Raw genomic sequence first — 26,816 nt, forward strand, 5'->3', positions numbered from 1 at the left:
CATTTTGCCTAGATTCTGTTGCACCAGAAGCAGAACTGGAGCCATCTTCAGAAGACCTTCGTCTTCTCAAACATTTCTGTTTGCTGCTCTCGCTGATTCCTTTGGCTGTTGGTACTGGTGAGAAACAACGCTATGAGGTTTGAATGGAATACTTTGACATTCTCCCTTCTGGCCTTGACATAAAACCTTGTGAAAATGGATCTCAGTCCTTTTTCCTTGATTTTTCTTCTTTTCTGTTTTAGGTAAAGGAAATTAATATGGAGGATCCAGTGTTGTGAGGACTGAAATTTCTGGAAGATTCACTTGAACTAGATAGACGAAGAGATCTGATATGATTCAATAAAGAAATAGGTATTCATTCAGAGTCTGTCCTAGGATTTGCGGCCATCCTGGCATCAATGCCTCAAGGAACAAGACGTGACCTTTGGGACCTAGTCATGGAAGCTGTTATAAAGAAAGAGCATATGAGCAGGACCTGCTGAAAAAGGCAGAGGCAGGAAGGTTCAAGAATTCTGGAGAAGTGACAGGATATCAAATGCAGTCTAAACAGGAATTTATTTAAGGTAAGGGGAGATAGGGAAGGGGGAATTAGGCTAATCTTATCTACAATATCCAACTAGCCCTCTAAACAAATCTAATTCCCTTCAGTGAGATGTTAGCTGCATGTCATTTACCTCTACCTGAAATTCCAGACCCTACAATAAATACACTCCACTAACCCAAATTCCCCCTTAGATGGTGACAGAGGTGATGAGGTTGGAAGTTAAGCAGGAATAAGGCTCAGGGAAAGGTTCTCACTCACAGATGCCTTGGATGTATCAAACAGCTTTGTTGTTGTATCTCTCAGTCAGCAGGAACAGGATAAACAGAGAAACAGGTAGTTGGTAAGAAGTATCAGAAGGAACGTCTCAGGAGAGAGAATAGCCAGCTCACCAGGTCCATCTCAGGAGACTAGACAAAACTCAACCTCCAGCTTAAGTGTCTATTAGAAGACAGTCCGGTCACTTCTCCAGAATTCCAGAACCTTCCTGCCTCTGCCTTTTCAGGAGATTCTGCTCATATGCTTTTTCCTTATAACATAGCTAAGATTAAAAGTAATTTGGAATGCATATGGCATGTAGATGTGAAATTGGTGGAACCACTATGCTGAAGCTGTCCAGTGACCAAGGTGGAATAGAGGAGAATATGACTGAGGCATTTGGGGAAAATGACCTTATGTTCTTCTTGCTATGCTTTTGAAATTTCTTCCTCTAAAAATGTCTTCTGATATCAACTGAAACTTCAGTGCTAGTCACTGATGCCCATCATTCTTGAAGAATACAACTGAATGATGCTTAAGCTGGTATCAGAAAAGAGACATCTCTAAACCTTAGAAGCCTTCCTCTAGAGCAGGGGTCGGCAACCTTTTTGGCCCTGAGAGCCATAAACGCCACATTTTTAAAAATGTAATTTCGTGAGAGCCATACAGTGCTCACAGTGAGGCTCCTGTAACAGCACCTGAAAAAAAATGGACTTTATGGCTCCTGCAGAAAGAGCCATCTCTGGCCCTCAAAAGAGCCAGATATGGCTTGAGAGCCATACATTGTCAACCCCTGCTCTAGAAGAATTTCAAGGGTCAGATGTAGTCAGCCTGGCCTTGGGATTGTGAACCTAAAGTGTATTTGCTGAGAAAGAAAACTAGCCACCTTCAGAGGAAGAACTGTGGGAGGAGAAACGCAGAGGAAAAACAACTGCTTGAACACATGGGCTGATGGAGATATTATTGAGGATGCAGACACTAAATGATAACTCTAGTCCAACTATCAATAATATGGAATTAGGTTTTAATCAATGATACATGTAAAACCCAGTGGAATTGTGTGTTGGCTAAGGGGGGTTGAGGGGTTTGGGGAGAGGAAAGAACATGAAACATGCAACCATGGGAAAACACTCAAAATAAAAATAAAAATATAAAAAAATAACAGTATATTTGCTCATGTTTTGCTCCATGTTTTTACTTTTTAAACCCTTTATTTCTGTCTTAGAACTTAGATAATTCTAAGATAGAAGAATGGTAAAGGCTAGACAATTGGGATTAAGTGACTTGCCCAGACTCACACAGTTAAGAAATGTGTGAGACAAGATTGGAACCCAGAACCTCTCCTCTGTAGACCTGGTTCTCCATCCATTAAGACACCCAGCTACCACTTTGCTATATGCTTTCACTCATATCTGTAACATTCCCTCTCTTATCTTTCTCTTCTCTTCCTTTTCCACCTCTCTCTTTTCTTTTTCAAATCTTATTCATCTGTCTATCCTTACCTCAAGTCTCACTTTCATAAAGCTTTTTTTGGTTAGAGTGACTTTCAACCTTTTCCTTGAATTCTGATAATGTTTAAAGTTATTAATAGATTCTTAAAAAAAAACCTTACCTTCTGTCTTATAATATACAAGTATCAATTCCCAGGCAGAAAAATGGTAAAGGCTAGGCAATGGGGGTTAAATGACTTGCTCAGGGTCACATCACTAGGAAGTGTCTGAGGCCATATTTGAACCCAGGACTCCTTCTGGGCTTGACTTTTAATCCACTATTTAAGTGGGGAGGATTAGTTGTCCCTACTTCTTTACTCTCTTAAAAAATTGCTGTGCCCCTTCTCCCTTTACTATTTATCATTTTAGAAGCTAAAAATGACTTGACATTACTATGAAAATTTTTCTAATGTCATGTTTGGACATAAACATATTTTTGACCCTAAATGGGCCTCACAGATTCCCACGGCTTCCTGAACTACGCTTTCAGATTGTCGTTGTTCACTTGTTTCAGTCGTGTCTACCTCCTCATGATCCCATTTCAGGTTTTCTTGGCAAAGATAGTAGAGTGTTTTTTCCTATTATATCTAATTTTACAAATGAGGAAACTGAGGCAAAAAAGTAATAAGTGACTTGCCCAGGATACCACAGCTAGTTAGTGTCTGAGATGAGATTTGAACTCAGGTCTTCCTAATTCCAAGCCTCACTCTCTGTCTCTTGCACCACCTACCTGACCCTACACTTTGAGAATCTTCTCCCTAAAGTTAGATAAGACCAGAGACCTGGAATAGAGGGAGACTCTGAAGTCATTTAGTCCAAGTCCCTCATTTTACAAATGAAGAAAAGTTGAAGATTGGTTGGATGGTTTGCCTAAAGTTGCTCAGACAGTAAGGGACAGGTTGTCTGTGTCTAACACTCAGCACAACACTCTACTTGAAATCCAGCACTATTTCTATTCTAAAAGAATATCTTGGGGTTTTCCACTCATGTTGTCCTGCTGGCCAATAATTCTGTCTTACTAATAAATATCTCTTTTTACTTAAAAAATAGAAGAATATCTTAATATATAGCATGACTATCATTACAATGTAAATTACTTGTGAGTGGGTGCCACATATTTCTTGACTTCATATACCCAATGCTTAGCAAAGTGTTTAGAACTGGATAATCACCTAAACTGTTATTGAATCATAATAGAACTATTGGACCACGTTGTTGTTGTTGTTTGTTGTTTGTTGTTGTTTGTTGTTGTTTGTTGTTGTTGTTGTTGTTGTTGTTGTTGTTGTTGTTGTTGTTGTTGTTATTTTACACCCTTACTTTATCTCCCAGGAATAACTCTAAGATATAAGGTCAAGGGCTAAGCAAATGGGTTAAGTAATTTGCCCAGGGCTACACAGCTAGGACATATCTGAGGCCACTTTTGAATGCAGGTCCTGATCCTCTATCCATGGTGCCATTTACTTTGTCATTATTATAAAAAATCTATTCAAAAAGACATTTATTAAACACCTACTATGGGCATGATGACTAGAGGTAAGGGATACAAAGACAAGACAACAAATTAATTTATAAAAGGGACTTTATTTTACTGGGATAGGATAAAAGGGAGACAGTTCAACATTTAAACATATTTAAATACATATGTGATCATTTGAAAAGGAGAGAGTTAGTATTAATAATTAAGAGGATGAGTTGGTGTATCCTATGATACTTAGGATCTGAGCCTTGAGAGCTGAGTATTTGAAGAGATGGTGGAGAGGAGGGAGTTTTTTCAGACATGGGAAGGAAAACTTGAGTGAAGGAATAGACGGGAGATAAAATTTTAAGTTAGTTCCACTGGAATGTAGTGAACAAAGGAGAATAATGTGAAAGAAGTGTGAAAAACTAGACTGAAATTAGATTTTGAAAGGCTTTAGATGCCAAACTATGGAGTTTGGATTTGATCAGAGGAAACACGTTTCTTACTCTGGGGAATGTCATGGTCAAGCTTGTGCCTGGGGAAAGTTACTTTAAAGCTATAAACAAAACTGACCAAGAAGTGGCAGAACTGGAAGTGAGGAGTCTAATTATAAGATCTTTGAAATAGTCCAGGTGAGAGGTGATGAGAACCTGAACTAGAGCAGTATCTGTGAATGGAGAGAAGAGGACAGATGGTATGAAAGTAGGAAAAAACAAGTCTTGCCAAATTAATTCTTCTTGAGTGGTTTAGGGAGAGGGAAGAGTCAAAGATGAGTCTTACAATGAGAATCTGGATGACAAGGATAAAGCATGGTTGCATCTTCAACAGAAATAGGACTCTCTCTTCTCTCTCTCTCTCTCTCTCTCTCTCTCTCTCTCTCTCTCTCTCTCTCTCTCTCTCTGTCTGTCTCTCTCTCTCTCTCTCTGTATGTGTGTGTTTTATGTGGATTTGGAAAGAAAAGTTGTAATGAGTTCCATTTTGGATGAACTGAGTTTGAGATACCTGTAGGACTTCTGGTTGTTAATGTCCAACAGCTGATGCTGTGGGAATAGAGTTAAGAAGAGAAAGTAAAGTTACATATATAGAACTACAAGTCTGTGAATAGGTGGAATTGAATTTGGGGATATAACGAGCAGAGAGAAAGCTACAGTGACCCTCTGCTAAAGCTCTTGTAACTCTAAGCCTTTTCATCTTCCAAACCACACTAACACCAGCACTATATATTTATATCCATACACATAGCTGTCTATCTACCAGCCTACATATATATATATATGTATATATATATATATATATATATACATATATACACATATATATGCCAAAACAAGTGTTCTTAGGTTAGTTCAAAAGAAATCAATTTTCTTTCTTATAATTTTAGGGCTGCTCAGTGAAAATAAAGTTGGGCTTGGAATCAGGAAGACCTGAGTTCAAATGTACCCTCAGACACTAAATGTGTGATCCTGGGCAAATCACTTAATTTTTATTTATTTCATAATATTTTATATTATTATATTCAATTATTTATTCATAATTAAAATTATTCATTTAAAATTAAAATTAAAATATTTATAAAGATGTTCTGAATATTTTATGTTATATTAAATATTACATTAAATTTTTATTTATTTTATCATTTATTTATTTGTTGTTTTCTTCACCTGCAAAAAATGAGCTAAAGAAGGAAATGGCAAACCCCTCAAATATGAAGATATATAAATAACCAAGTACGTACTAAAGGTACACAGCATATATGAAAGGCAATCTGGAAGGGGAAAGTATTAGCAATTGCTGACAAAGGTAGACAAGAGAGGCCTTCTCAGAAGATAGAATTTGAACTTAGTCTTGAAATAATCTGGGGAAACTAAGACACAATGGGTCAAGAAATAAATATTTATTAAGTGCCTAATATTTTCCAGACATTGCTAAATACTTTACAAATATTATCTCAATTGATCTTCAGAGCAGACTTGTTGGATGTTGGTGCTATTATTAGCCCCATCTTATCAATGAAGGATCTGAGTCAAATGATTTTAAATGACTTGTCCAAATCACAAAGCTAATAATTATCTGCGTTTTTATTTGAATTTGTGTCTTCCTGGCTCTGGGATAGCTAGGTATCATAGTAGATGGGATGCTTGGCCTAGAGTCAAGAAGACTGATCTTCCTGACATGCTTACTAGCTATGTGAACCTGAACAAGTCACTTAGCCATTCTTGCCTCAATTTCCACATATGTAAAATAAGCTGGTGAAGAGAATGGCAAACCACCCTAATATCTGTGCCAAGAAAATATCAAAAGGGATCATGAGAAATTGAAATGACTGAATTAACTGAAAAAGACTAATTTCCTGATTCCAGACAGTGCTTTATCTGCTATTCCACATAATTACTTTGGGGGAAGAGAAAGAGTGTTCCAAATATGTTGGACAACTAATTCAAAGGCATTGAGAAGAATCAGTGTCCTCTTAGAAATGCAACTAAATCATAGTAGTGTTACGGAGAGTAAAGCATGAAAAGATAGGAAAAGTAGGAATAGCTCAGGCTGGGGGTAAATTTAAATGCCAAACAGAATTGAAGCAAAGGAATGTAGACCCACAGTGGACCACTTGGGGTCTGAACATGTGTCATTTTAATTGACATTTTTTTATGAGGAAAATTTGCATGTCAGCACTTGACTAAGATAACTTGATGATGCTGTCAACATTGCAATTAAGAAAGATAATAACTCTTGAGGAGACATTTAATAGAGAGAGAAGGCTGAAGGATCAAAACATTTACCACTATTAATTCAAATCTAGTTCCCATTTGCCAAGTCTATACAGATTGTGCATCTCCTTAATTCATCTCTGTCTGTTCATCTGATATGGAAGATAGAGCAACTCAGTTAAATTGAAATTTAGCAAACTTGACAACTAAAGAGTAGCATTGTTATTGGTTGAAAATCTTTCGTTTTGATCTGACAAATGCCTTTCTTAATGGGAGAATTTTTTATATGTAATAATGTTCGTTTTTTCATGACTTCTTTTTTGATGGGGTCATATTTCTAGGTGGTCTGAAGGGAGATAATGGAGCCAAATATTAATTTTACTTTGTCGTCCTTCAAATTTCATTTTCGCCCTGAATCAGAATCCCCAAGTCAGCTAGTTGGAGATTAAAATTGCGAGAAACAAAGACAACTAATCAATTAGCATTTATTTAGTGCCTATTAAGTGACAGGACCTGGGAATACAGAGTCAAAATGAAACCATCCTTTTCCTCAAGGAATCAGTTAACAAATCTTTATATACTGTTATACTATATTCTTTATAGTGTGTGTGTGTGTGTGTGTGTGTGTGTGTGTGCATGTGAGTGTGTGTGTATACTAAATGTTGAGAGACATTTAAGAAACAACCCCTCCCTTCAAGAAGCTTGCATTAAATCTGGGGAGTTAACATACCTATGGCATCAAAAAGTTGACCCTGAAGAGACTGAAGTCATAGAAAGATCATGACTTAGGGGCTCTATAGGAGCGCCCCAGGTGGGAACAAAAGCCACTGTCTCTCTTTCTCACAGTACTTTACCTTTAAACATATCAAGACAGGAAAGAGAACAGCCCTTCTCTAAACTTACAAAGCAAAACAGTTGTAAGTTATTTCCTTCCTTCCCTCCCTCCCTCCCTCCCTCCTTCCTTCTTTCCTTCCTTCCTTCCTTCCTTTTTCTTTCTTTCTTTCTTTCTTTCTTTCTTTCTTTCTTTCTTTCTAAATGTGACTTAGACAGGTAAGGAGAGATCATTTGAATGAAAGCAATAGGACTAATTATGGTTTTATGTTCTATTTTTTTAATTTTGCTAGAGAATATGGAAATATGTATTACATGAAAGCATTTTTATAAACTGTATCAGATTATTTGTCAACTTGGGAATAGGGAGGGAAGATGAAGGATCTGAATCACAGAACATCAGAAAACAATTGTCAAAATTTGTTTCTACATTCAATTGAAAAAAAGAGGAAAGTTTTTTTAACAAGTGTTAAAGACTAAAATCTCTTCAAAACATTTATAAGAGTATAACTCTAGAGCTGGGAATAAAGGGGACCTGGGTAGCACAATGTATAAAGAGCTGTGGCTGGAGTCAGGAAGACCTGAATTCCAATCTGTTCTCAGATACTACTAGTTGTATGACCCTGGGAAAGCCATTTAACTCCGTTTATCTTAGTTTCCTCATCTGTAAAATGAACTGGAGAGGGAAATGACAAGCCATTCCCATATCTTTGGTGATTATTTAGCGTCTACATCCCCAGTAATATCCCCATCAACCCATGTGTTCAAGCAGTTGTTTTTCTTCTGTTTTTCTATTCCCACAGTTCTTCTTCTGAATGTAGATAGTTTTCTTTCTCATAAGTCCCTCAGCATTGCTCTGGATCATTACATTGCTGCTAGTACACAAGTACTTTATGTTTGATTGTAATTAATCCCAAGAAAATCCAAATAGCCTCATGAAGGGTCAGATATAACTGAAATGACTGAGCAATAACAGTTAGAGTTGGAGTGGACTTGGAGAACCATTGAGTCTCAACCTCCCATTTTAGAAATGAGTTAGTTAAAGCCTAAATAGAGTAGTTTACTTCCCAAAGGTCATAAATGACAGAACTGGGATGTGACCCTGAATCCTCTCACTAGATTCATTGATCTCTCCTTCTTTTCCTTCTCCTTTCCAAATCTCAGGATGAAACATGTTTTATGTTTCTGCCCCATTCTTTGCCCTAACAATGGCTTCTTCTGAGTAATGTAAATTTCTTCAGATATTGCCTTTAAGTCACATTAAGGATCTTCTTATCACATGGTTCAATGGGGATATGATTGGAGATGATGACTTTAAATGATCATTCTATTGGAAATATTAATAATATTGAAATAGGTTTTGAACAATGATACATGCAAACCCCAGAAGAATTGCTTGTTGGCTCGGGGGGGGGCAGGGAATGAGAGGGGAGGGAAAGAACATGAATCTTGTAACCATGGAAAAATATTCTAAATAAATTAATTAATTACAATAGAACATAATGTACTTCTCTACTAGCAGCAATGCAATGATCAAGAACAATGCTGAGGAACTTATGAGAAAGAAAACCAGCCACATTCAGAGGAAGAACTGTGAGAGTAGAAACACAGAAGAAAAACAACTATTGAACACATGGGTTGATGGGAATATTACTGGGGATGTAGACACTAAATAATCACCCTAGTGCAACTATCAATAATATAGAAGTAGGTCTTGATCAATGATACATGTAAAACCTAGTGGAATTGAATGTTGGCTAAGGGGGAGTTGGGGAGAGGGAAAGAATATGAATCATGTAATCATGGGGAAATATTCTAAAGAAAAAAAAAAGAAAGAAAATAAAGAAGAAAAAAAGAAAAATAATTTAAAAAGGATCTTTTTATAAATTCTAGCTACCTATTGTGCAAACAAAAAGAATGTATCACTCTATTCTCCTCCTAGGGCTCAACCCTGACAAATGCTGAGGAGGAGGAGAGGAATTCAAGTTAGATACATTCATCATAGCAGTGTCAACATGTTTCATAATAGCAGTGCTAAGATTTCCATAGCACTTAATGAGTACAAGTTACATGGAAATTTCTTTTCAAGTGTGATCTTCACAGTTACCCTTGAAGGAAGGAAGAAAACAACCATTTATTAAGGAGCTAATATGTGCCAGCCATTATATCATTTGATTCTCACAACTTTGGCAGTAAGGTGCTATTATTATTTTCCACTAGGCAGCTAGGAAAGCTAAGACAACTGACTTGCACAGGATCACACAGCTATTATGTGTCCAAGACCAGATTTGAATCCAACTCTTCCTGACTCCAGGGTCAGCGCCCTATCCATTCTGCCACATAAATGTGGGGAGTAGTAAAAGTACCCTTATCCTAATTTTAGAAATAATAGAGGTAAATGTCTTCTTCAGGATCATATAGCCACTATGCTACAGGGAACTAAAACCAGGACTTCTAAATCCAAGTCCAGTACTTTTATAATTAATCAGAGGCCTAAATAATAATATGCATAGATGAGTCAGTGGATCTCATTTGGACTGAAATTTTCAACAACAATGATCTCTTACTTGGAGAATATTCTCTATGGTTTATGGCATATATCCCAAATGAGAGCCAGATGAATTTTGCAGCATCCATAGCACGGAAGGAAATCCATCTCAAAATTTAAAACTTTGAAATTGTGTAATGTTAATAACTGTGGGGATAGTTATGGAGGGAATAGCCTGCCTTATGTGAAACCTTTGGTCTATGTGCATGTTTAGAGATATCAAAGGCAGCTGATGACTATGAATTGATTGTGGTTTTGTCTTGCCTCTTTCCCAGACTCACCTCTTGCCTGAGAACTATGAAATGGATTTTAAAAGAGGTCAATAAATCAAAAGAACAAAATCCCCAATCCCCAGGCACTGTCTATTGCCCCCTGTCCAAAGTTCAAATTCCATAGTTTCTGTGGACTTACATGAACAGGATAAACCCCACATTTTCATGAGATGATTTAACTATCTCCTTCTTTGTAAGTCATTGAATACTCCAGCACTCTGGTGATGTGTGGCATCTGAGGTGATAATCTCCTTTCCCTAAATAAAGGTTCTTGATTAGTATTTGGTAGGTTTATTTTATTCAAGTTGACAGGGGAGAGGAATTATGACATTGGAAATGAGTTGGAGGATCCATGTTCAGGTTTAGACTCTGCCACGTATTATTTGTGTGATTGGGGCAAGTCAATTCATTCCTGTTGGCCTGTTTCCTTACCTCTAAAATGAGAGGGTTGGACTAGTTGACCTCTAAGGTCCTTCCCAAATGTACTTCTATGATCACATGAAGCTATAAAGAATGGGGCTAATTGAATTGTGAAGTCAAGAAGAGGCAAGTTATAAAACTCACTTTTTCCTCTAATCATAGGCTGTCTTAACCTTTTTTGTATCATGGATTCCTTTGGCCATCTGTTATAGCTTATGGAATCCTAAAATAAAACACATCAGTTTACAGATACATTCAATTACATTGAAATAATTATCCAAATATTAGGAAAAAGAACAGTTTTGTGGACTCTAGTTTCAAACCTCTGGTTCAAACCCTATCAATGAAGAGAAAGAAGAACTGACAGCTCAAACACATAAGCTTCACCATTTTGTTGGTTAGCCTAAATTTAAGCAGATTTGGGTACATGAAGGTACCTATGCCAGAGAATACTGCACACTTGATGTTCTTCTTAAGAAAAGATTTTATCTCATATGGAAGATGATGATATCACTATCTAGTTTATAGCATAGAGGTATAGTCAAGCATTTTTACCTTTTGGGCAATCCTTCAAGTTGCCCATCAGCTGGGAAGTAGGTGGGTAGGAATCCCCATTATGGATACTGTGAAATGACATTTCTGAGATGGAGAATGATCCTGAAACCAGAAAGCAATTTTTTCCAAGAGCAAACAATATACTGTCAAACCCTTCTTGATCTTAGTGATTTATCTCCTAGGGCACTTTTATAAATGATCCCTATTATTGCATAGAATGAAGAAAAATGAAGAGTACCCTTATACTCTATAGTATTTCTTCAGAGAAGAGGAAAAAAATACCATGATGAAGAGAATAGGAGGATCAACTTATGAGGAAAGATTAAAAGAGCTCAGGGTCAAATATAGAGGAAAATAATGATGATCCATGAATATTTTAAAAATATAAAAACCAGAAGAGATTGAAATTACAGTATTTAAAATGGTCCAGGAGGGTATAACCAGAATTAATAGGATGGAAATATTTAGTCTTTTCTCAAAAATACCTTGATGTCTTTGTTAAGTGATATACTCATCTACTGCAACAAGTACAAAATGGCCCATTTAACTGAGGACTTGGAAAGTGACACAGAAAAAAGCAAGCACACCTATTTGTTTTTATGTTATTTTTATGTTTTTAACATTTACATTTAGAGCTTATCTTAATTCTGTGAGAGGTCTCTTGTAAGAAAGTAAAACAAGTAAAACTACTAATGCAGTGATCACATTTGAAAGTGCTTTCAGCATTTGACATTGTAGTATCCCCTAACTCTCTATGCTTTAAATGAGGAAAAATACTTTTTTTCTCTCCCATTTTATACCATTGGGCAAAAAAGAAAAAGGTAAATGAATTCCTTAAAAATATATAGTCAAATCAAAATCCTTTAATAAGTGAATGTAAAAATATATGTCTTTCCATACATACATGTCTTATTCTGTACTCTAAATCAATCACTTCTCTGACATATAGAATGCTTCTTCATTATTTGTCTGGAATCATGAATGGTCATTATATTAATCATAGTTCTTACATCTTTCAGAGTTTTTTGTTTTTTTTAAATGATGTTATTGTATGTACTGTTCCCCTGGCTCTGCTCATTTCATTCTTTATCAATTCATAAATGTCTTCAAATGTATTCTTTTTAGGATATTGATGTTATAAATTGATCTAGTTCTGCTTACATTACTGCATCAGTTCATATATGTCTTCCCATGTCTTTTTTAGTCTTTTTTTTTTAACCCTTAATTTTTGGTGTATTGTCTTATAGGTGGAAGAGTGGTAAGGGTGGGCAATGGGGGTCAAGTGACTTGCCCAGGGTCACACAGCTGGGAAGTGGCTGAGGCCGGGTTTGAACCTAGGACCTCCTGTCTCTAGGCCTGACTCTCACTCCACTGAGCTACCCAGCTACCCCTTTCCCATGTCTTTTTTGAAATAATCTATTTCTTTATTTCATACATTGAAAATTTCTATAAAATACATAGGACTGCTCCTGGCTCACAATAGTTACGATGTGTGTTAAAGTTAGCTATTATTATTATTGTTATTAGCTATTCTTCTATCACATTAATATACTCAGCTTACTTGGGCATTAATTAATTGATGGATATCCTCTTATTTTCCATTTTTTATCAGCACGAAAAGAGCTGCTATACATACTTTCTGTGCTCAAAGAATCTTTTACACTTTTGGGAGGGAGGGTAAAGCTGTAGCATTGGTATAGCATATAAATGTGAATAAAATATCCTTATTTATCCTGGAAATAAGACCTTTATGAAACTTACTGCAAAGAGCATGAACTTTTTAAAAAAGCAATAGAATCAACTTTCAGTAATCTCAGTCCCTCCTTCCCCTCCCTACAACATGGAAGACATCATCCAGGTAACACCCCTCTCTTACATACACATATAAAATTTTGCATTTCCAATTAGTTCATTCTTTGGAAGTGAACATTCACAAGTTATTTTTCAAATATTCAATCTGTAGCTATATATAGTCTTATTTTGGTTCTGCTCATTTCACTATTCATTATCTCATGTAGTTCTTTACATGGTTTTTTAAATTAATCTGCTCATCTTTTCTTATAGCACAATATTATTCTATTAGTCACTTTTTAAGTATAATTCCAAATTGCTTTCTAGCAGTTAGTGAACCTGTTAATAACAGGTCCACCAATTGAATATTATTGTGCTTGTATTCCCATAGTCCTGCCAATATTTATCTTACGCCTTTCCTTTTTTGATATCTTTGCAAATCTGATGGATATGAAATGGAATCTCAGAATAGTTTTAGCTTTTATTTCTCTAATTAGCAGTGATTTGGATCATTTTTATATGGCTACAGATAGACTGAGTTTCTTACCTTAAGAAGTGACTTTTCATATCCTTAGACCATTTATCAATTGGAGAATTCATATGAATTCAAATAAATATCCTTACATATATTTGAAATAAGACATTTATGAAAAACTGAAAGGATTTCCCCCTCAGTTACCTGTCTTCCTTTAGATTTAAACTTTATTGGACTTATTTTTGCAAAACCATTTTAATGTTATGGAATCAAAATATATATAATCATAATGTGACCCACTCTTTTCTTCTTTACTCATAGACTTTTCTCCTTAACATAGATATGATAGGTATTGTCTTCTGATGTTTCACTAAAGTTGATGATGTACCTATTTGGTGCTTATCTTTGTATATGAAATGTTAGTCTAAATCTCATTTCTTTAATACTGCTGTTCAATTTTCCCAATATCCCACATGCTTCAGAGTATGTAGTAATCTTCTTGTGACAAAAGAATTTATTTGGCATTCATTGCTATTCTCTATCATGAAATTAAATGAATGTAAATTAAAATGCATGTAATGGCCCAACTTTCTTCAGGTTAAAGATAGTTATTAATTTTCAAGAAGTACTAATATTTTCCATAGTGTTCAAGACATGTTCATGGAGTAGGGATGAGAATCAGGTTGTCCATTAGAACTTGGGCAAGTGGAGTTTTGGAGAACATATAGCATGGCATCCCTCATCTATTTACTCCTCATCTTTACCTCCAAATATCCCTCATTCCTTTCATGGCTCAGATCTGTTGTGAGAAAGTTTACTAAATTATTATTTAGGAGACCTAGTAGGCAGGCCTAGAGAATTCTAAATGGAATGGGGAAGCAGAAAGTGTGGCCTCTCTCTCTGAGACAGACTCAATGGTGGTTGGGACAAGTTTTAACTTATCCTGGGAGACCTCAGAGGAAGTGGAGTTTGCACCCTAATTTCCTGATTTCCTGATACCCAGAAGGAAGACTGTAATCTACTTGTGGGAGATTTTTGGTAGAGACTTTAAATCCCAAACTGAATTGCAGGTTAACTTGGTCTGGGTTAGCTCCCAGATCTATCCACCTGAAGGAGCCAAGATAGTGGTCCTGGAAGAGCTGCAACATCACTGGAATGTGTCAGAACTCTGCTGTGAGGATACCCACTTCAGTCCTGCTATTTTTTTTGGTCCCTGTCTTGCTTTAGTTCTCAGTTCAGTGTAGATAAGTCCCTCCCCTGACCCTGTGGTTTACCTGTAGTCTGGAAGTATAGAAACCCCTATTCCCATCCTTTAGACCATAGTTCCCTTAATTAAATTTGTTTACAAGCCTTCTTGTCATTTGCTTGCTGGTTTTCACAGACCCCTTGTGTAGGTCGGGCAGGGTGACAGTTAGGGCCTAACTGTCATTCCTGTCAACAGTCATTTCTCTTAACAGCTAAACCCAGTTTCCCTGACTTGTTTGGTCCCACTTATTGTCCATTCCTGTCTCCTACTCACCCTTCTGAACCCACATGTAATATTTAAGTTAACTCCCCTGTTTTCCCCATAAGAGATCAAATGCATTCTTTTGAATGAAACCTTTCGGGATCCAACTCCTGTTTGTGTCTCAATTTCCCAATTTCAGCCTCTGGCTTATTTTTGAACTTTTAAAAATACATATCTATTTATATCACATATATATATGGGTTTATGGAGTGTTCAGGAAGGATGAGCACCTTTGTTCTGAGGGCTTGCTGAGCTCTTTTTGGGGATGCTCAGCTACTTTTGATGTCCATCTTTCACCTGACTCTTATCAATGGCTCCTAGAAGCTGTGGCACATGCAGTAGCTATGCCCCAGTACCATCTTAGCAGATGAACTAAACTAAATGGAGGGTTACCAATAGGCCTCACACCTGTTGGTGAGTTAGGAGGATGACAACCCCAATTATGTGAAGATTTCCCCTAGCAAATTGGGTAGATGAGAACAATTTGTCTCAATAGCCAAGAAAGTGGCTTCAGACATCAAAAATTATCTACTACACCTAGGGCCATGGTCAGTCATCTTGAATTTTGTCTTATCACTGGACTTTGATGACTCTTAAAGAAAGAGTGAGGCTGCTGACTTTGCACAGCTCTACCTCACTTAAATCTACTTCATGCACAAGTCAAGACATCACTCTTTAAAAAAAAAAAAGGATAAATGAACAACATGTATCTATCTATACATTGTCTCCCCTGTGTAGATTGCAAACGCCTTAAGGGTAGGTCCTTTTTCAACTATAGTTGTGTAGTCTCAGCACCTAGTACAATTACTGGCACAGAGTAATTGCTTAATAAATGCTTATTGGTTGGTTGACTGAATTCATCATTCAAGGGATTTTTGAATTCTTTCATCGTGAAATAGTCTGGTCTTTGAATCTTTTATCTTGTTCTATGTGCCATCCAATAGGTTTGCTCATATCTTAAGAATAGAGAACAGGGTTAGCAAGTGAGATTCCCTAACTCAAGAATGGTCCTTTGTGCCATTAAGTGGAAAGAAGATCTAGCATTGACAAGGAAATAGGACTTTCTAAGAAGATCTGATCATCCAAATCCTTCTTTCAGAAAATGTTTGTATTTTCATGAATGACACAGAGAAGTGTGCTAATAAGGCCAAGGGAACATATCAAGTACCCTCTGTTTTTGAGAATCAACAAATTAATTCTCAAAAAGAGTTGAATTTGGGACCAAATAGCCATTGGTTGAATTCTACATCTATGTCTGAATCCACTTTTTTTACTTGAAGTAGCTTAGAGTAGTGGAAAGAGTCAGGAGACCTAAGTTCAAATCCTATTCCTTTGTTATGTACCCACAGGCAAGTCTTTTATCCTTTCTGAGACTCACATTTCCTTATGTGTAAATGGGGATAATGATTCTTCTGTTACCTACTCAATTAGGTCATTGAGAGGAAATGTATTTTTAAACTTGAAGAAGTATATCGGTAAAACATTTTCCACTTCAAGGAACTGTGATTTGGTCATTGTGGGTATCATTTTCAGTGAAATAGATGGTCATTACTGATGATTTAGCAGTGATCTTCAGAAGGTACTGCATCCATATGCATATGTAGAAGTGGGTAGATTTTCTAAACTTAATTAAGGAAGATCAAATCTGGTCTCAGAAATCAACAAGTTCTGTGACCCTGGGGAGCAAGTCATTTAATCCCTTTGCCTTAGTTTTCTCATCTGTAAAATGGAAATAATACCAGCACCTTTCCAAGGTTGTTTTGAAGCTCCAATGACAATACTTAAAAGCACTTAGCACTGTGCATGGCCCAGCTTTCTATAAAATGTTATTTATAATTACAATATAAGCACATGTACCTATGCATATATAATCTTTATGCATATATATGAATGCATACACAGATGTGTGTAAACATAATAGCATCTACTTCTTAGGATTGCTATCAGGATAAAATGAGGTATCTGTAAAGTGCTTTGCAAAATACAGTGTTATTATTTTTATAAGGTAATGAATTGAATATTTGTTATTCATGGACAAAATTGGCAATGCTCTGAGAGATTCACTACCATCCTGGCCATGTGATGTACATATACATGAACACATACATACATGTGAACTTGTTATAGATTCACCTGGTATTACACAGTATAATAAATGCATGCATATACAATACACACATGTACAAGTATGTATGTGCACATGTACATGCATAAATGAGGGTACACATTCAAGGCATGATGGGAAGCCACACATAGGTCCTAAAATAGGATCTGGTGTGTTGTGTTGGGGGACAGTGAGGAGACAGGTGGCTTTATCATAGAGTGAATAGAGGAGAGTTAAAGGATAAAATAAAACAAGTTGAATTCCCTTTCCACATAACAGACCTTCAAATTCTTTGCCATGCTTGAGTATTCTCTTTTCTAGACTAAATTTAAATGTTCCTAGTTTCTTTAAGTGTCAACTGGAGGCCCTCAACTGTCCTGATGACACTCATATCCAGCTTAGTAATATTTTTATTCAACTATGGAGTTCAGAATTAGGCATCTAAGTGGCACAGTGGGTAGAGTTCTGGATCTGGAGTCAGGAAGATCTTGAGTTCAAATGTGACCCAAGCTACTTACTACTCATGTAACACTGAGGAAGTCACTTAACTTCTATTTACCTCAGTTTCCTTGCCCATAAAATGGAGATAATAACAGCCATCTACCTGCCAGGGTTGTTGTGAGGATGAAATGAAGTTAATATTTATAAAATACTTAGCATAGTACCTACAAAATAATAGATGCTATCTAAATGCTTATTCATTTTACAATTGAAAAATGTGCTCACATTTGGTCAGAACCCAATGGTGCCCTCACTTCGTTTTTCCTCAAAACTGTGCCAAAGATTTCATCAGCTTTTTTTTGTCAAAAATACCATAATAGTCTATTTATTTATATATTCATCCATTCATGCATTCAACAAGAATTAATTAAGCACTTTTTTTGTAGCCGGATTCGTGATAGGTTTTGGAGATACAAATTAAAAAATGAAATTATTTCTTTCCTCCTGGAACTTACATTTTATTTTTAACAAAATGTATAGAGATAAGGAACTTCAAAGTAAATACAAACTATTTTTTAAACCCTTACCTTCCATCTTGGAGTCAATACTGTGTTTTGGCTCCAAGGCAGAAGAGTGGTAAGGGTAGGCAATGGGGGTCAAGTGACTTGCCCAGGGTCACACAGCTGGGAAGTATCTGAGGCCAGATTTGAACCCAGGACCTCCTGTCTCTAGGCCTGGCTCTCAATCCACTGAGCTACCCAGCTGCCCCTAAATAAAACTATTTTTAAGGAGAATACATTAACACCTGGGTAGATAGAATAGGTCCTATTTAGGAGGTAACAGGCTGAAGTGTGAAGAAACCAAGAGATTCATCACTGTGGAGGTAAGGAAGAAGTCTACTTTAGAATTGAGCATGAACTGTGCACAGGCAAAGACAGTATTAGTGTTTTCTGTAGGGCAAATATGGTCACTTTGACTGAAACAAAGGATGAATAAAGAAGAAATGTCCCTAGAAAGGTAGTCAAGGTCACTGAGATATGATTTGCAAATTCCACTCTCTTCCATTAAAAAAAATAATAATTAAGATAATTGCTCCTTTCTTCAAGGCAGCTGGGCGGCACAGTGGATAGAAAACTGGATCTATGGCCAAGAAGTCTCATTCTTCCTGAGTTCAAATCTAGGCTCAGGCATTTATTAGCAGTATGACTCTGAGAAAGCCTCTTAATCCTGTTTTCCTTGGCTTCCTCATCTGCAAAATGAGCTAGAGAAGGAAATAACAATCCACTCTAGTATCTTTGCCATGAAAACCCCAAATGAGGTCATGAAGAGTTGGACATGACTAAAAAAGACTGCATTCTAACAACCCATCTTATAGTTACACTGAAATCACAGGAAGAGGCTCATCAAATATTTTACAATTCTTTTAGAAACTGAGGATATAGTTTGTGTAGCCTTTATGACCTGAATTCATCTAGATTAGCTAGGTACTCTACTTTTTTTGGTTGTTTTGGGGGTCAATTTTTTTCTAGCCATTTTGAAGTTCCATTGTTTCTAATACAAAGGCCATTTTCAGCAGAGATGATGGTTTTATCTATATCAACTACACGTGCATTTATATACATATACACAGTTATTGTTATTAGAAATATATTTGCAAATACATATACATATATATGCATATACACATATACAAGGTTACTGCATGCCATAATAAAGCATAGACATATGAGTAGGACTCTAGTGTAGACCCAAACATATATATTTTTTTCAATATAGCCCAATGCTGTATATTTCTTATATTCTTATGTCCCATTATGACATGATAGTGATCCTGGATTATCAAAGACTATAGCAGTGGTCTGTAAACTCTGGCAGATTCTACCCAGTTCAAAAGATTTTATGGATAAACAAGTATGTCTGTCATATGTGACATAGAATAGCTAAGTTGGAATGTTTCATGCTTAGCAGATTGCCTACTATGAAGTGAAATATTAGACCATGGCCACTAATGAAAGTCATTTTCTATGATATGGGTTTCTATGATGTAAAGGTATAGCCAGCTGCATTGATGGAAGGAATATGTATACTTATAAAGCAATTAAGTCCTCAAAACCTTGTGGCCAGAAGTTTAACTGGCTTGTGAAATCACACATAACCTTAAATGAAGCATAAGGAAAGGAATATTTGATTTCATTGTTGGTTCTACAAATTAGAGAGTGAAAACAAAAATGCAGTGGGTAATTCTGGTTTAAAATGCTCAAAATTTGTGTCATTTATTGTTTGTAAAATATGCTGGGGAGGACATTGAACATATTTGATAGCTTGTGTGTATGACAGAAGCTTGAGAATATAACTGATACTTCATTCCAGGGATGAGATACTCGAGATCTATTTATCATCTCTGATAAGGACAGCTTAGTTGATAAGAAAGTAACTGGTCATGGGAGCCAATCTTGACTGTTAACTCAAAGCTGCTTCTCAGAAATGCCATTGAGTCACAAGTTTATTATATATGAAAATTCAAACTCCCTCTCACCCATGAGCACAGAGAGTTTTACAGCTTTGTAGACATTGCAATTAGTTTAGACAATACACAGAAACCTCAGAAACTTGAAGGTGAAGATAAGAACCAGGCTGGACCTTCAGTTATGTGATTATCAGCAAGCTAAGTCTGAGAATACTTTTCTCAGGGGCGAAATGCCCCTCCTAAACTAAGGTTTCACCCTTGGGTTGCCAAGCACCTGCATTTCTGACCAAAGGGGAAGAATGTTAACCTCTTGACTATTGGTTTGCTAAGAGCTTAAATCTTTTCAATAAGACTATATTGTTTTTTAAGAAAAGGTGTGAAACATGAAAAGAAGTCAAAAGTAGAGTCTCAGATTTTTATCTATTTGAGACTGTTTCTATTATTGGCTTCCCACATGAGATGATCCCTTTTTGGGCAAACACCAGCAGAGGAGAACTAAGTTTATCGAATGCCAACTTCCATCTATGTATGATCCTTAGTAAAGAGTCACTATTTATTCAAAAATTCTTCTAAAAAGCAGAAGTCTTAGAACTTTGTAGAACAGAACCCTAAAACTAAACTTTCTATATTTAAGATTTTGATCAGTCCTAGTGAGGGGAGCCATACAGAGTACCTGAGTCTGCATAGTCCCACCTAGTGGGTGTTCTGAACCTGGAGTTTGTGAACTTATTTTTTTTATCTTTCTTTCTCCCTCTCCATCTGTCCGTCTCTCATTCTCTTCCTCTCCTTATCTCTCTCTCCCTCTCTGTCTGTCTGTATCTCTTCCTCTCTCTCTCTTTTTCTTTCTCTCTCTCTAGCTAGCTATCTAAATATCCATCCATCTGTCATCTCTATGTCTATATAAATATAGCTATCGATAAGTAATTCAATATAATTTTTCATTGTCATTTTCCACATTTTATTTTATGCATTTGTGTGACAGTGGTGATCTTCTGAACCCAGTAGATTGGATCAGGACATTCATTATTAGGTATTATACTTATATCACAGGGTAATGACCTTCTTTCTTGCTTGCCTTTTTGCTTTATAGGCAGTTTTAGGATTGTGAGGCAAAAAAATGTCAGCTCAGCTGTGATTGTGGTTTTTCTGTCTCAGAAATTTTGGCATAGATTTAGACAGATTTAGACATTCACCAATAGAGAGATAATTATAAAAGAATAGAATGACAGAGTTGGAAGAGACAATGGAGATCATGAAGGCCATTGGATATTTTATAGAAAAAGAAATAACAGCTCATGGGAGTCACTTGTCCAAGGTTATAAGGCAAAATAATAAAATCCACCAGGTTAAGAGCAGAGTTTAGGATGAGAGTCCTGACAATTTTTTTGCAGTGGTGGTGGTAGAGTGTCATAATCCAGTGTTTTTTCTAATGCATTGTGCTATATAATCACTTCAGATTGAGTCTCTTCCAGATATAAGAAGACACTATAGAGATTCATAAAACCCTTTCTAAGTAAATTATTTCACAAATTTGTGAAACCATTACCACAATAAATATATAGGTCTTAAATGTTCAAAGAAAGAAAGAAGATCATCAGAGATGAGAGGTAATGCTGACCTGAATCCCCTTGCCATTTTCCACTTATGATCTGTGGTTGCTTAGTCTGAAAGGAGAAGAGGTGATATTGATAGCAATTATGGCATTATAGAGAGCAGTCTGAAAAACCAATGTTCCATCTTTTTATCCTGTCTGGATAAAGAAGGAGAGAATAAGAAAACTCTCAAATGGGATTAAGAGACTTTAATTTGTAAGAACAAAGGAATGGGAAGCTGTTCACACCTTCATTCATTTGCAATAGATTTTCCAACAAGTTTAGCATGTTTGGCTGAGGCTGCATTGAAATTTTCTCCAGCAATTCTTTACACAGAAGGTTTTCATGCTTGGGGGATAACAGAACATTCATAGGTCAAGATACAAAAGTCTTCCTAAGGAAAGTATCAAGGACTTTTTTTATAGGACCAGTGAGGACACTGACAGCAAAGAGAAAAAAAAGTCTCCTTACTCATGGTGAATTATAATTTATGGCCTGGAAGTGGGAGAAATAGAAAAAAAACTATTAATTTTATTCATTATGCTACAACTTACCTTCATGAGCAAGGCTGGCAAATTAGAATGATTTAGATTTTCCATTTGGAGAACTTAAGCTGCTGGCCAAAAAAGACTTTTAAACATGCCCTAGTGTGAACTGATGTAATCGACTCTTAATTGCAGAGAGAAATTGGGGGATAGACCCCATGAATAATAAAGGTAAATTCATCTTCAGTTAATAGGTAATCAAAGACATTATTTTTGGCGGGACTGTCAACTCTCTCCTCAATTATACTTTTTTACCCAAAGTGATAACAAGAACTAAATGAGTTTTAGTTCTATGAATGTCTACTCCTAGGCAAAGGAATGAATGAACAACTGAGCAGTAAAAGCCCAGATGGTAGAAAAGAGAAATAAAGCATCTGATTAAATCATGAATAGTACAATCAATCCCAGAGATGATAATAAAAATAATAGCAGCTAACATTTATGTAGCACTTTAAAGTTTTGAAAGCTTTATAAGTATGAGCCTTATATCAACTCCGGGAGGGAGATATTTTTATTTCCTTCAGTTTATAGATTAGGAAACTGACAATTAGAGGTTAAGTGACATTTCCCTGGTCATAAAGCTGGTGAGTATTCAAAGTAGGATTCTATCTCAGATCTACACTAAGTCTAGCACTATAACTACAACTCAATCTAACTACCTGTTACAAGAATATATGACTTTGTGGTTGCAAGTGATATTAGAAGTCACCTAGTGCAAGTTCCTAACCAATACATTAATTCTTCCTATGACATAGAACAATAGAATGTTGCACATTGAAGAGATGTTTAAATCATCTCTGATTTTGTACTTTCACTGATGACTAATTCTAGTGCTTATAAGCTCTAATTACCAGAAAGCTAGAAAATGATGGTGACTTGATGAGGTATAACTTTACCTTGATGGGACATTTTAAAATAAATGTTCTATTTCAGTTAAGTGAGATTATTTAAAGCAATATCCTTTAATTTTCCTTTTATTTCTTATCTCACATTAATTTTAGAACCTAACCTATCTTTTCCCCTACCCAAAGAGTCTTACCTTACCACAAAGAGGGGGAAAACAGTTCCAGAAAACCAACCACCATGGTCAACAGGTCTGAAAGAAAAATAGTATTCTATATAAATATGGCTCTACTTCTTTAAGGATGAAAAGACACATCTTCATTTTCTATCTTCTCTGATCATCTGTTTTGGTCATTACAGAAAATTCAATTTTATTTCATTCCCTCTATTTAATTTGTGGTCATTCTTTATATTGTTTACCTGATTCTGATAACTTTTCATTAATTTATCTATATCTTCCCCAGTTTTCCTTGCTCCTTCATACTCAAGTGGGACCTTTTTTCATCTCACCTGCCACATCCAGTGAATAGTCAGGTTCCCAGAAATAGTTCCACCTCTTAGAGCTCTAGGGAGTAATCCTGAGGACTTGAGGATTAATTTCTAATGCTTTTGGCTCAAGCCCCCACTTTTCCCTGAATTTATCAGTTGAGAATCAATTTAAGTAACTAGCCCACAGTATATTCACATTAATTCTAGGGTAGGTGCAAGTTTGGAGAGGCATGTGGTAAGATTTTTACTTTGCAATTGCAGATGCCACTAGAAAATCCAGATGGAGATATTTGCCAGCCTTTTAAAATGGAAGGCTAAAGTTTAAAGGATGTATTGAAATACAAAACATGGACATAGGAGTCAGATAAAGTAATAGAAAGGTAGTGATGCGTATTGAATATAAAAATGGCCTTGGAATATTGAAGACTTGAGTTCTAGGCTGATCTGTGACATATACTGACAAGGCATCCATGAGTAACTCATTTAACTTTTGATAAACTCTCTAAGACAACAGGAGTCAGAAAGAATGCCCTTCACTGGTAGAGCAAGTTTCCTTATCTGGGCTTCTTTATACAGAGGAAATTGCAGATTTTGCCCTTAACCCAACCTATTTCCCTATTCTAATGTGAGAACTAAGGCCATGGTAATGATTTCTCCATGGTTGTAAGAATAGAGAGGGTATAACTAGATTTGAGTGTAGTATAGGAGAAAAAAAGAGAGATAGATCAGTGAAAGAGAGAGGGGTTAGAGTAGAAAGAGATGTAAGCAAAACCAGGAGAGAATAGTATCTTGGAAACCAAGGAAGAGCTGAGCATTCAGCTTACAAAATATATATATATATTTAATTTGGAGGCTAAGAAAAAATTTGAAAATTGTTTCATCACTGAAAATAAGTTTATATTTCATCAATGAGTGTAGATCACTATATAAAAATAGAAGTGAGGGGAAGGACAAAGTTGGAGCAGTAGTTGGAGGGTCATCAAGATTAGTATATAATGGAGAATCACTGTAGTATCAGGGACAGAGACCTGGACTAGTAATCATAAAGAGATGGGTTCTAATCTTATCCCATACATATACTATCTAAGCTATCCTGGGCATATAGATAGAAGAAATAATTGACATGACTAACAGAATTTCAGAGTTGGAAGACTTTTCAGTGGACACCAAGTACAACCCATTCATGAAGCAATAACCTTTCTTCAACAGAACCCCCAAATAGTCATCCAATTTTGTCTTGAAGACCATCAGGGAAAGGGTTATCCATCATTTCTAAATGAGAGAAGAGAGAAAAATTAAGAAGCTGGAAATTAAGAGGAGGAGGAATGGCAAAGGCAGGAAGAATAAGTCAGTAAGGAAAGTAGGAGATAAGAGAGTGGTCAGAAATGATCATTTAGTTATTTAGACTTTTGGAGGTGGTTATGATTGAGTTTGAAGTTCATATTGCCTCAATAAAGGCACCCTGTTATCTTCTGAGCCAGGATATGATTTTTGAGATAGCCAGAAGGTATTCATTTTATGGGTAAAGTGAATGATTCAAAATGGGTAATAAATATCTGGAAGAAAAAAATAAGGTAGAACTATAAAATAGGAGCACTACCTGTTTTTCTTATATAACTTGTAAACTGATTCTGAGAAAGGAACTCAAAAAATATTTTGAAGTAATGCTATTAACTTTGAAGTTATTATCCTTCTAGTGTAACAGTTTTTAATGGAAAGATACTTATTAAGATACATAAATTGTGGATTGTTTAAAGTGGATAGATGGGGGTTCTACTGTCGTACTTTATACAATACATTCTGATGGATTATATATACATATTGGTTTGGCTTTAAATAGTATCTGAGTTTAGAATTTCCTTTCTTAATAGAATGGGAGGTAGGCAGAGAACATGTGCTCCCATCTACATTTAAGAAATGAAGACACCAAAAGCAAGAGATTAGAAGATTTACCTTGGTTTATATAGTTGGCATTGTTAGAATGATCCAGTTTTTTGCACAGGGAATAAAGTACTTTTTTTCCATGTATTCACTTCCTCACTTTGACTTCATGTCTGCATGGATTCTTCCCATGAGTTTGTCCCTTCTTCCTCATTAGGTCTTCAATTGCCAGATAGCAATGTCATATCTTCTCATAATGTCTAATGCTGTGCTCTGTTTACAGAGCTTGACTGAATGTCGGACCACCAATGGATGGACCCTTCTTAGTAAACTAGAAGTTGTCCTATGCTCAGAAGTTGATTTATTACATTATCCCTTGTGGACAGCTGATTCTTTCTGATGATCTGTAAGCAAAATATTGACTTCAAGTGGCGAAGTCTTTGCATAAAAGCAAAACAATAAAAAATCTAACAAAATCTGTATATAGGGAGGGCTAGAACCACAAGAGTAAGGAATTAGCTTCGCACATGTAAGAGCATGGAAGAGGGTACATAAATTAAAGGACAACACAATATTTGTGATATTAAGTGCAGATTGCCTCTCACCATGTAGTATACAATACCATATATACTATTTATCCTAGGAAAAGTGGAGGTTAACACCCCCATAAATGATGGATGAGTCATTGTGTACATTCATGTTTCTAACAATTTCTGTCTCTTTTTGGCATCTAAACATATTTTCAAGCAACACAACTCTTTTCTTAGTGCTTATTCCAAAATGAGAGGAAAATGAAAAACTAACACAAAACTTCAGAAAGCAATGAATTCTATGACTCAAAGAATAATAAATAACAGGTATTGGTGGGAAATGAGTGTTTTTGCTACTCTGTTTACTCTTTCAATATAAAGGAGTGACTATAAAATTCATTTGACATTTCATAGCAAGATACAAGTTAGTGTTTTAGTAAAAAGAATGTCCCTCATAAGTGTATAGGCTTCAGTCTTCCTGGACTTATTTTTCACTGTGGTCATGAAGTTGGGAATGACATAATGATTGTTTAGATTCAAAACAAAACTGGCTACGGTTTTGACTCTTCCCAAATGACACTTTCCTCAGGGGAGAAGATGGGGAGATACGGCTAGATCTATGGTTAATATATTTCAAGTTATTGGAATAAGGAATGAAATGGAGTCTTACTATGAAATCTGCATAAATATAACATTAGCCAAACTAATAATTTGCTTGTTCTAATGCAGTTCACCACCATAATGGTGGTAGTGGTGTGAAATGAAAGTCTTAATCAACACATATATAGATTCAGTTTGACATATGGCTAAAAAAGAAACAAAAATTGGAGATTAGGGAAGAAGTTTATTGAGGAATTCCAATTGGTAAGGCTTTGTATATTGGAGTTTTTACTGTTTTTTCATTTTCTGTCCTTCAATGATTCCAAATTTGATATTCCCCCATGCATAAATATCTCTTGTTAACAGTAACACAAAACATAGATCCTCCATAGAGAAACAAGAAACAAAGATAACAGAAAGAGATACTGTCCCAGAAATGACCAATCAACAACAAGGGAGAACCAGTCAA

This window comes from Gracilinanus agilis, chromosome 1 (assembly GCF_016433145.1).
Source record: "Gracilinanus agilis isolate LMUSP501 chromosome 1, AgileGrace, whole genome shotgun sequence".
Lineage (NCBI taxonomy): Eukaryota > Metazoa > Chordata > Mammalia > Didelphimorphia > Didelphidae > Gracilinanus > Gracilinanus agilis.